The sequence below is a fragment of the Poecilia reticulata genome, chromosome 2 (genome assembly GCF_904066995.2).
Source record: "Poecilia reticulata chromosome 2, P_reticulata-male-v2, whole genome shotgun sequence".
Taxonomy (NCBI): domain Eukaryota; kingdom Metazoa; phylum Chordata; class Actinopteri; order Cyprinodontiformes; family Poeciliidae; genus Poecilia; species Poecilia reticulata.
This window is the reverse complement of record NC_088831.1, coordinates 1,792,776-1,804,882: the sequence shown is the minus strand read 5'-3', so window position 1 is coordinate 1,804,882 and position 12,107 is coordinate 1,792,776. Positions and strand designations below refer to the sequence as shown.

The 12,107-nt window shown below is 39.6% G+C and overlaps 1 long non-coding RNA gene across 1 annotated transcript; it reads right to left on the bottom strand.

The window, feature by feature from the left end:
• Positions 1-9,285: 9,285 nt before the first annotated feature.
• On the bottom strand, positions 9,286-12,093 carry LOC103477660 (uncharacterized). The gene is made up of 3 exons (XR_535677.3): positions 9,874-12,093; positions 9,458-9,787; positions 9,286-9,378 (listed from the first exon to the last, which is right to left on the bottom strand). It is a non-coding gene; the product is annotated as an uncharacterized LOC103477660 (long non-coding RNA).
• Between the last annotated feature and the right edge of the window lie 14 nt (positions 12,094-12,107).

Genomic DNA, 12,107 nt, shown 5'->3' with positions numbered 1-12,107 from the left:
GGAGACTGGCTAGGCCACTCCAGGACCTTGAAATGCTTCTTACGAAGCCACTCCTTCGTTACCCGGGTGGTGTGTTTGGGATCATCGTCCTGCTGAAAGACCCAGCCACGTTTCACCTTCAATGCCCTTGTTGATGGAAGGAGGTTTTCACTCAAAATGTGACGATACATGGCCCCATTCACTCTTTCCTTTACACGGATCAGTCGTCCTGGTCCCTTTGCAGAAAAACAGCCCTAAAGCATGATGTTTCCACCCCCATGCTTCACATTAGGCATGGTGTTCTTTGGATGCAACTCAGCATTCATTCTCCTCCAAACACGACGAGTAGAGTTTTGACCAAAAAGTTCTACTTTGGTTTCATCTGACCATATGATATTCTCCCAGTTTGGATCATCCAAATGCTCTCTAGCAAACTTGAGACGGGCCTTGACATGTATTGGCTTAAGAAGGGGGACACGTATGGCACTGCATGTGCCTGGCGGCGTAGTGTGTTACTGATGGTAGCCTTTGTTACTTTGGTCCCAGCTCTCTGTAGGTCATTCACTAGGTTCCCCCGTGTGGTTCTGGATTTTTGCTCACCGTTCTTGTGATCATTTTGACCCCACGGGGTGTGATCTTGCGTGGATCCCCAGATTGAGGGAGATTATCAGTGGTTTTGTATGTGTTCCATTTTCTAATAATTGATCCCACAGTTGATTTCTTTACACCAAGCTGTTTACCTATTGCAGATTCAGTATTCCCAGCTAGGTGCAGGTTTATAATTTTGTTTCGGGTGTCCTTTGACAGCTCTTTAGTTTTGGCCATGGTGGAGTTTAGAGTGTGACTGTTTGAGGTTGTGGACAGGTGTGTTTTATACTGATAACGAGTTCAAAAAGGTGCCATTAATACAGGTAACAAGTGGAGGACAGAGGAGCCTCTTACAGAAGAAGTTACACGGCTGTGAGAGCCTGAAATCTTGCTTGTTTGTAGCTAACCAAATACTTATTTTCCACCATATAGTGCCAATAAATTCTTTAAAAATCAGAAAATGTGATTTTCTGGATTTTTTTTTCTCCTTTTGTCTCTCATAGTTGAGGTACATCTATGATGAAAATTACAGGCCTCTCTCATCTTTTTAAGTGGGAGAACTTGCACAATTGGTGGCTGACTAAATACTTTTTTGCCCCACTGTATTTTACTAGTGTTATTAAATTTACAGTTTTAATACTGATGTGTGTTCTGAGATGTCCTCTTAATGGCAAAATGAATGAGCTCAATCCTGACTGGGGTCCAGCGCTGAATATGGGTCACTGCGAGGTAAACGCCACAACATCGAACCGACCTGGGCATCAATTAAAGAGGCAATACAGCAAAACCATCAACAAGTGGGGGAGCGAGTTACAGAGACTGTTTTTATTATTTACCCCAGAAGAGGTAAATAATGAAAACACAGTAGCGGAGGCAACAAAAGAAGAGCAAGTTGGAGAGGCTGAGGAGGAAGGAACCCCAGGAGAGGAGCTCAGCAAGGCTGCAGACTCTGAAGAAGAACATAAACCATTTGTGTTGAAATACAGTTGGAAGTGGCTGTTTTCTCTCATTTAATAATTTAATGTATTAAACATCCATGAATCGTTTGATTCAAGCACTTCAAGTTGCATGTAAACAGGTGCAGAAATGAATCACATTTTAAGTAAAAATTTGATATTTAAATATTTCAGGTAATAAACATACATGTAATGAAAGATATTTTTAAATAAATATTTCATGTGATTAAGGTAAACAATTATATAATCAGACATGTGTCAGGACACTGGGTTTTTGGGTGTGTTTTGCTTTTCATTTTATTTAGCTTCATGTTTTAATTCACTTTAGTTTAGCCCTTCATGGTCCTTTTGATATTATTAGAGGTATTTAGTGTAGCTAGAATTATATTATTGCTTTTCCTTGTTTGTCTGAGTTAATCTCAAGCCTTCTTTAATGACTATAGTTTAATTCTATTTTATCCTTCTAATTATTTATTTCAGCCTCCCTGCAGGGTTTCTAGTAATGTTTATTTCTTAATTTGATCACCATAGGTTCAGTTATTCTTCCATGTCTGAGTCTGTATCTTTCTTTAGTAATTCTAGTTGGGTTATTTCTTTGTTTAGATCTTCTAGTTTCTCTTGCTCTTTGTTCCTTAGTTCTTATTGTTAGGTCAGCCTTGCATCTATTTAGTTATGGTTTTCCTCATAACTTTCTCTCCTAGTTCATCAGGTTTTCTTTACTCTTAGTGTCTTTTGTATTAGAAGTATTTTTCAGTTCCTTGTTTCCTCCCGTTTGTGTTCTTGCAGATCTCCTTAGTTTCCCTGTTCCACCTTCTCCCCAGCCCTCAGCCAGCTCCTTCACACAGATTGAGTTAATGGGACACAATTTGGAAGCTACTAAAGAAAACATTTAATGTTAAAATTATCTAAATTATTGAATATGACTTAAAATTTTAATACAGGATCGTGTGCCTCGTGTAATAGCATGAATGACCACTTTTTTGTATCAGTTTGTCACAAGACAAAGCATTTATTTACAGCAGTGTTCGGGAATTGACAGTCCCTATGTGAAACTCCGAGCGCTTGAGGAGGGACTAGTAAAGAACAGCTGGCCGAAATTAGCGTTCATAAATCGGCTCAACCTTGAGCTGAACGTCCCTTACTCAGCGGAGCGCGGGATATCCAGTATCCAACTTGAAAACAACTTCACTGCGGTCGGTAACACAATGAAAACACCGGTGTTCTGAATAGTTTGGTTTGGTCTGTGGACACCAAAAATGGCGCCGAGCGACGTAAACGTCATACGCTGTGACGTCAGCTCCAAAGCTCTATACGGGACAGGTGGAAACCCAAACTGTAGCGTCTATTCTATGCGCATTATAAGGCGCGTAGAATAGGCGCCTTATATATGAAAAAAGTTTTAAAATACGCCATTCATTGAAGGTGCGCCTTATAATCCGGTGCGCCTTATAGTGCGGAAAATACGGTACTTGAAAATAAGGTAAAAACATTGTCCGTTAGAATGTTGATACTTATATAGCACATTTTTACAAGAACAATGTCCAAGAATATTGCCTACTAGCATAAGCTAAGGTTAATGTTAACCACAAAGTTTAAGAAAGTAAAACTCACCTTTGTGTCTGTGAATGTATAACGAGGCGTACATCTTAAAACCTTTCTTCAGCTTACTTGTTGGTTGGGGCTTTTGATCGATGTACATACCTCGGCCAAGCCCTGCAAGCACCTGGGGTAAAATGCCATTTTCAATAGATCAGAAACAACCGAGCTGCTTTTTTCCAAACGCGGAAACTGACATGCAAAGAGCCCATTTAAAGCAGTTTTAAGTAGTGCAATACACCATCTCCACCATTGAGTGACAGCAGTGCACAAACAGGCGTTCAGTGTGTTGTTGAAGAAGAAATCTTCCCATGTTGTGGGGCACTACCTAACACATAACGGCTAGTCCTCCTGTTAAAAAGAAGCCGAAGTTTGACAGTTAATACATATGAGGTATGTGTCTTATTAACTTCACATTTTCTTTGAGAAAATAACATTGACCATGTTCTCTATCTTTGTAATGTTAGCTATGAGCAATTAAAGCCAATCCTACCTTGCTGTAAGTTAATGTTAGCTAAAGTTATTGAACCCCATTACTGTAAAGTTAGCTCTTAATCGTATGCATATTTTAAAGGCAGGCAAATAGGGGTTTTCCTTCCAATTTTAATCTAGCAAATTAAAAACTACTATATTAGTCAAAGTTATCCTTTATGTGCATTATTTAGCAACTTGACTGATGTGACATCGTGCTTGTGTTCTTTGCTTTGGCAACTTTAGCCACTTGAAGACCCATTTTCGCCTAAGGACACATGGTTGGGAGTTGAGGGGACAAAGTTGGCTAATTTTGATAATGGATGATAATGAGGACCAGCCACTAGAGAAAGAAGTCCCTGTTTGACCAAAGGGAAGCAATTCTCCGAGAAAATTAGATATGTCATTTTTGTGTTACTATTTTCTTCAGGTGAAGTGGGACGGGACAGGTAAATGGGGAAGGTGGACCAGGAATCAACATTCACCATCTGAGTTAAAAGTTACATTTTAGACAACTAAAAACTGGTGTTAAACCTATTTATTTATTAATAAACCTATTGCAAACATCTATAAACCAGAATGTCTGGTTGGAAATAATTTTGAATACTTAAGTGAAAAGATACATTCATGTTCCTAAAATTATACATTAAGTCAGTGTTTTTCAACCTTTTTTGAGCCAAGGTACATTATTTTAATTGAAAAAATCTCAAGGCACACCACCAACCCAAAATGTAAACAAAGATACTCTGTAGCCGCCTATATTACATATATAGTCATTCTTATCAAAGTCTCTTGAATAGGAATCAAATAACACAAAAATGCATTTTTATCACATTTTACAGTTCTTATTTCAAATTGCACTTAACATGTCCACTACAAAAATACCCCTGAACACCTGAACAGTTCCACAACACTGTGGTCTTAAATTTAAAGAAGTTGTAGAAAACTTCAAACTGTTTTACAAACTAATCCACAAGCATTCTTTAGCCAGAATACAGAAAATAATTCTTATTCTGAAAGAAGCAATAATATTTGGGAAACATTTCACTTCATATTCACTGTTACAATATGAAGAGTTGCATGTACAAAATGTCAATATCTGTATATTTTACCCACCTAGTGTGAAACCTTTGCATGTTTGGATGAAAACAGCTGATTTTCTGGCAGAAATTGAAGAAAGACAAAGTTATTCCTCAACATCTCTCAGTCTCTCTCTGGTTTAAGTTTTTATAGTAGCCAGACTAGAGAAGCTGAATTTCACACAGATATGTTGTGGGAAATGGACCCATGTTCTTTCCAACCCAACTATTGCTGAGCTTCTCTGTCTTTTTCATCACTGTCGTCACAGTCTTGCTAGATACGATGCGCTCACCGCTACCTGTAACATTCATGCATCACTAATTCTCTTGTTGTAATGTAAAATGCTGTGTACCTACTGCCATCTAGTGGTAAGAAAATTACATGATTACGCCGCTAGTCACTGCTACAGCAGACACTCGAAGATGGCATTATTTGCAGATAATTCATTTTCAAAAAATCTTTTAAAATCAATTACCGTATTTTTCGGACTATAGAGCGAACCATACTAGCACCTTCAAAAAAAAATGTTGGAAAAAAAAACAACAAAAAAAACTGGAAGCTGCTCTCGGTTTTCCATAAGGACCCAGCAGAGGGCTGCGTCCTAATAAATCTGCTGCATATATTAAGGACGCAGCACTCCGTCTCCAAAGCCGAAACATGGTTTCGTTCACACAGAGCTTAAATGCAGCGGCTCTATTTCCCTCCTGTTGTGCCAGATCGAAAGCCTTCAACTTAAAAGCTGCATGATATGAGTTTGAAAACATCTCTGTCGTGCCTGCTGCTAGCATGTGGTTGAAAATTAGCACTTTCTTCTTTTGATTTACAATTTTGACTTCTAATAATTCACTTCCTGCTAGAGAGCCCACTGGTGGTTGAAGAAAAATATACAGCAAAGCCACATCGGGCCATAATCCGCATGGTTCAAAGTTTAGAAAAAAAGTAGCTTATAGTCCAGAAAATACGGTACCGTAGGTGAAATTGAATAATTTCCACTGCACACCTGACGATCACTCACGGCACGTGTGCCACGGAACAGTGGTTGAAAAACACTGCATTAAATGATTCAGTCCGAAAAACAACTGTGGCAGTCTGTATGAACTTCTGCCAAATATGTTTGGATGAGTAGACAAGATGGCGCCTGTGTGTGTTCAGGCTGCCGCTCGCCTGCTAAAATGTTGCTTTTTTGCCATTTGTCTGCTTGTGTTTGCTGTCATATCAACTTTGATGGACAGCGTTTGCGTGAGTGCAATAAGGACCTTTAATCGTGACTCTCTTTTCGATATCAAAGAGTCAATGGAAAGCCCCTTCTACGACTGGGACAGCTACAAACAAACTTTTCCACCCCCGTTTGTGTGTCCCCCAACCTCCCGTGAGTACCTGGCGTTGTGGCGACGTCCAGGAAATCCGAAAAGGAGGAGAAGAGGCTGCCGAGCGGGTGTCCAAGTTCGGATCAGGCGTGGCGTGCGGCGTATGGTTCATGCTAATCGGAGCTACAGGTGGCTGCGTCGGATCCCACTCGTATGTGGCCTTACAGTTGGGGGTGCGGCCCCATCTACGCATCTCGCCTCTTGCCCGGGTGGTGGAGTTAGACGTGGACATCGCTGGACCCAAGGTCCATTACAACGTTTCTTTCTTACAACAGGAGAGCAGTATCGGTCATGCCAGTACCGCTGTTTGCCACGTGACCGTGGGAGATGTCTTCATCCTATCCCGATGTGCCCAGCTGACTGGACTCCTGATCGGACTTCTTTGTCATTGCAAAATCGGATTGGATTACTGAATGCTCGTTTCATTTCAAATAAATCGTTCTCTATTAATGAACTACTTGTTAGGAAAAACTTGGACTTCCTCTTCCTCACAGAGACGTGGCAGAGGGAAAATGAATTTGTCCACTTAAATGAGCTTTGTCCTGCTGGTTACTTGGCGGTAGGTAAGCCTCGCTCCGGACGCCGCGGAGGAGGACTGACTGCTGTGCACCGTGACTGGTGCACATGCCGACTGTCAGAAACAAGCCACATCACCTCTTTTGAAATCCTTATGATGGAAGTTGGTTCCTCAGATACATTTTATACTATTTTGATAAATCGGAGGATTGAGGAGGCCAGGGCAAGTTATTTTAAATGTCTAATAGCCTCAAATAAAAGAAATCCTAAAGTGCGATAGTATCGAAGAGCACTCTTGTGTCACCTGTTGCTGTAAATCATCATAACTCGACAATTAGCTGTGACGAGTTCTTGGATTTCTTCATTGATAAAGTTAAGTAATAAAGGACAGCTTGCCGCCTTGCCATAGTTCCCAGCATTTTGAACCTCCCACTCAAAGCTGGGCCTCATTTGAGCCCGTTACTGTGGAAGACATCTTCATCATCATCAAAAAAATGAAACCGTCCTCTGGTACTTTAGATGTTCTCCCTTTTAAACTGTTTATGAGGGTTTTTGATTCCATTGTGCCCTATATTACAAAAATATTTAACATGTCTTTGCTTAGTGGTGTGTTTCCTCGTCTTTTTAAACATGCCATTGTGGAGCCACAGTTAAAGAAACCGGGACTGGACTCTTTTGAACTCAAGAATTTCCAGCCAATATCCAAGATTCCTTTCTTGGCCAAAGTCCTGGAAAAGGTGGTCTGCATCCAACTTAGATCATATTTGCAGGCGAATGACATTTATGACACTTTTCAATCAGGGTATCGTGAGTTTCATTCCACTGAAACAGCCCTGTTGAAGGTGTTTAGTGATATCATGATAGCAGCTGACACCGGTAAATGTTCTGTGCTGGTTTTATTGGATCTGTCATCGGCGTTTGACACAGTGGACCATGGCATCCTGATAAACGGGCTCCAACATTTGGTTGGGATGTCGGGTTGCGTTTTGAAATGGTTCACCTCTTACCTGGTTCGTAGAACTTTTAGTGTGTCAGTGGGAAATGTAGTGTCTGATCCTGCAGGGCTCTTGTGGGGTGTGCCGCAGGGATCGGTCTTGGGACCTGTTCTGTTCCTGCTGTACCTACTTCCTCTAAGCAGGGTCATTCAGAAGTTTAGTGAGGTGTCCTATCATCTGTATGCCGATGATCTTCAATTGTACTGCTCTTTCAAGCCTAGTGAGCCGCATAAACTTTGCACTCTCACTAGTTGCTTGGCCGAAGTGACAAAATGGCTCACTGAAAACAGCCTATTATTGAATTCCAGTAAGACCGAGACCTTGATTGTTGCTCCTGACAGTGCTGTGCCTGGAATTAAGCAGCACCTTGGAAACTTGAGCTGCACAGTTAAAAGCAACCTGCGCAACTTGGGTGTCTTCATGGATGGAGCAATGTTTATGGAGTGGCACATAAATCAGCTTGTTAGGAATTGTTTTTTCCAAATTCGGAACATTTCTAAACTTCGTAAAATGGTGACTTATGGTGAGCTTGAGATGATTGTTCATGCTTTTGTCTCATCGAGACTGGATTATTGTAACAGTCTGTTTACATGTCTTAATAAGAGGGAGTTAATGCGTCTGCAGGTAGTACAAAACTCTGCTGCACGCCTGCTCACCTGCACTCACAGGAGGGAACATATTACTCCCATCCTCAAAAGTTTGCACTGGCTGCCTGTATCTTACAGGATGCACTACAAAATCCTGATACTGACTTTCAGAGCTCTTCATGGACAGACGCCAGACTACATTAAGAACCTCATACAGACTTATGTTTCGACTAGGAGCCTCAGGTCGTCGAATCTGAACTTGTTGACGGTTCCTCGGACCTTTTTTAAGACTCGTGGAGACAGATCTTTTAAAGCTGTGGCGCCTCGCCTATGGAATGAGCTACCTTGCACCATTCGATCTCTACATTGTATAGACACTTTCAGGAAACAACTTAAGACCCAATTTTTTAAACTTGCTTTTTAGTGTAATATTGTGTTTTATTATTTGTATGTTGTTTTAAATTGTTTTATTTTTACACTTTGTGCAGCACTTTGTGACCCTGGTCTGTGAAAAGTGCTATAGAAATAAAGCTTACTTACTTACTTAAATATTTGATCAGAATAATTTTGTTCAGCTCTAGTCATTATGCTACTTGTATTAAGAAATAATAGTATTGCACTTTATAACAACCAGTTATGTTAACATGTCTCAGAATGTCCCTTGCTGCACATTCTGAGACTGTGCAGCAAGGGACATTTTTGGAATGGTATTTAAATAAGTGCTGAATTAAGATCACATTGATTTTTGTTTTTGTTCTTTTTTTAAGTGACCACAATGTCATCACCCACTATGAGAATGTCCAGAAGAGATTCATCAAGTTTGAATTCATGAAAAGGCTTTTACTATGATTCAAGAACAGCAATAATTTCTGAGCAGTTCTGTACACCTTCAAAGAGCTGCTTCCAGGAAATGAAGACAAGAAGAAGATCTCCCTGTTTTCAGAGCATTACACGAAGGCTATAACGAAAGAGATGGCTGACACAATCAAAGCAAAAAATGATAGGACTGTTGAAAGAACCTATTTTCTTAAGTTAAAGAATAAGTAATTCTGTTTTAGTTTTTCAATCAGCATTTCAGTTACAATATACTTGTCATGTTTGTTTTAATATTTCGCACCCACATGCATAACACAATTCAGGAGGAGAGGAATCAGTTTTAAAAGGTTTATTTACAAGCAGGTAAGTAAATGGCAGGATCTCAGATGACCAATTTGTGGACTGAGAACGCTGGAACGTCGGAGCACTGGGGAAACAACAGAGCTGGTGGTGAGTTTGAGATTGTGGTAATTTACAGTTGCTCACTTGAATGTAGCATTTCTTACTCTTAGGATTAACGGAGCAGCTGGGGGCTTGGGTGCTGATGATCGGAGTCTCTTGGGTCTTGAAGGAGTTCTCACCAAAAACAGAACCCAGGTTGGTGATAATTACGGAGAGAAGTCCAGTGGTTGAGGCCGTCCTTGCGGTGGAGGGCGGACAGGTAAATCGGACTTGAAGGCGTCTCGGAGTGAGCGGACTGCCAGCCGGAGCACATAGGTACTGATGAAGTTTTCAACAGAGGAAGGTGAGTATGGGTTTGGGTACCAATGGGTACGGATCCACGGCGTCACAAGGAAACTTGGAGTCTCGGCCAGACTTGGAATCACAGGATTCACCTGAAAAGGATCAAAACAACAAGGAAACGTCACAACTATTCTTCTAGGAAACGCACATAAAATTCTCAGAAGGGCTTAAGAGCTACCATCACTGGCTAACACTCAGGCGTCGGTATGCTGGCAGTCGACATCTCTTAAAGTCCCGCTGATGAGCATATTGATTACCGGCGTGAAAGGTGACGTCAGCACTCCAGTCCTCCAGCATCTCGCCTCCATGGCTCCATCTGGTGGTCAATGGAAGGAAAGGCAAGCAACAGGAAGGAAAAGAAAAACCCAAAAAGACCCAGATCCTAACAGTACTGAGCAGAAGTTAAACCCTCTGTTAGAAGAACAAGTAATCTTTTTTTATGACATCTTTATAATTGTTGCTACTTGTTTCAATTTACTTGAGGTAAAAGTTAATATTAATGACTTAATATAGCATTTAACACTGTAATAACACATAAGTACATCTTAATAACTGTTGCTACTTGTTTCACTTTACTTGAGGTAAAGGTTAATATTAATGACTGTTAATAAAGCATTTGACACTGTAATAACACTTAACATCTTCATAACTGTTGCTATTGTTTCACTTGATGTAAAGGGAATTATTAATGAAGATTAATGAAATCTTTATTGTTGGTCCTATTTGTTTCGCTTTATTTCAGGTAGGTGGAATATTAATTACTGATTTGTTAAAGCTTTTGACAGTGAAATAAAACTTAATTACATTATTATGACATATGATTCTTGGTTAATGTCAAGTTGTCATAACGAAGACATTTTTGTTTAGGTTAATGTCAAGTTGTCATAACGAAGACATTTTTGTTTAGGTTAATGTCAAGTTGTCATAACAGACAATTTTGTCTAGGTTAATGACAAGTCATAACAGACATTTTGAAAATGTTAACTTTGTATTAAAAGTGTCATGATTTACCGAATGACACTTTATGACAACATTCATGAATATTCATGATGACTTACTCATGTTCATGACAGGTGCTATGTCATGTTTATGACAGTGTCATGTCAGTCTTATTCACGCCCTGTCAAATAAAGTGTTACCAAATATGCATATGTTGAAAAGAAAAACCTCTCCTCGTTTGTATGTAAAATTCTATCCATACAAATAGTTGTTTTTAAAGATGTACATTTTTGATGACATCCAAGCACATTGTTTTTGGGCGTGTTGTTTGAGTTTTTTTGATTGCAATAAACAAACATTACTCACTAGCAAAGCATTGCATGATGGGTAAACATTCACAGACTGAATGATTGGGTGCAAAAAGAGCCCATATCATCAACCTTCACCACCGTGCTTCATTTTTTTCGTTATTTCTTTTTGCTTTTCACTCCAATTAATCCTGTTTCCTAGATTTATTAGTTATTAGAAGTGCATTCATTTGAACCCCTGTCTGCTGTTTGTGCTTTTTATTTTCATAGAAACAGGAAAGAAGCGGATTCTGTCATGTTCCCAACAGATTCTAGCTTAGTTTGAAAGATTCCTTCATTATCATAGAACATTTATTTTTGACAGCTTTTAAAGATCTTAAATAGCAATTCACACAAACACATATAAAAGTATCACACACAGCTATTTTGAAGTGCCAACATATTCTCCTAGCATAAACATAGCTGTAAATGTCAATTCTAGACTGCGATTCTAATATTCTGTAAACTTAAAAACACCTACCCTACTACCATAAATTAGCTTTAGCTAAATCGTCATCTATTGTGCTATTTACTTCAAGTTGCATTTGTGTTATATTTATATATATGCAGTGTACAATATCTCACCAGCCAATTCACAAGCGCCATTTATTGTGTTTGACGTTTATTGGCTACACTCCCAGGAAGGGAAATAAAGAGAACCGTGGATGTTAGCTTGTGCAGTAGTGCTAAGACACTAAGGCATTTTATAAGTATTTTTAGAAATCTCAAAGATTCATAGATTTAAGCTATTCACGGGTGTCTGTGGTACCTAGTCTGGTATCTATTCATATTCTATTAGCATATAGATGCTAAAAACAAGGACTAATCTAAACTGTACCTGATGGTCTCATATGTTTTTTCAGAAAATTTTTAATTTGACCCGGCTGAGGTGTTTCTGATAGAGTGGGATAGTTTTATGAAGTCTTGTGGATGTATTGTAACAGCCACAAAAACCTCCCTTCCCAGCTTGAATTTGACCTCAGCAAACGCTGGCTAACCAAAGTCAAACCCTGCCTTTAAATCTTTCTGCATGTGAAGAATGCACACAGAGGTCCAAGTCAAACGAATATCTTCCTCCTCATCGTGATATATAGTTGGTGCAGCTGGTTGGGTTTCCCATTCCCCC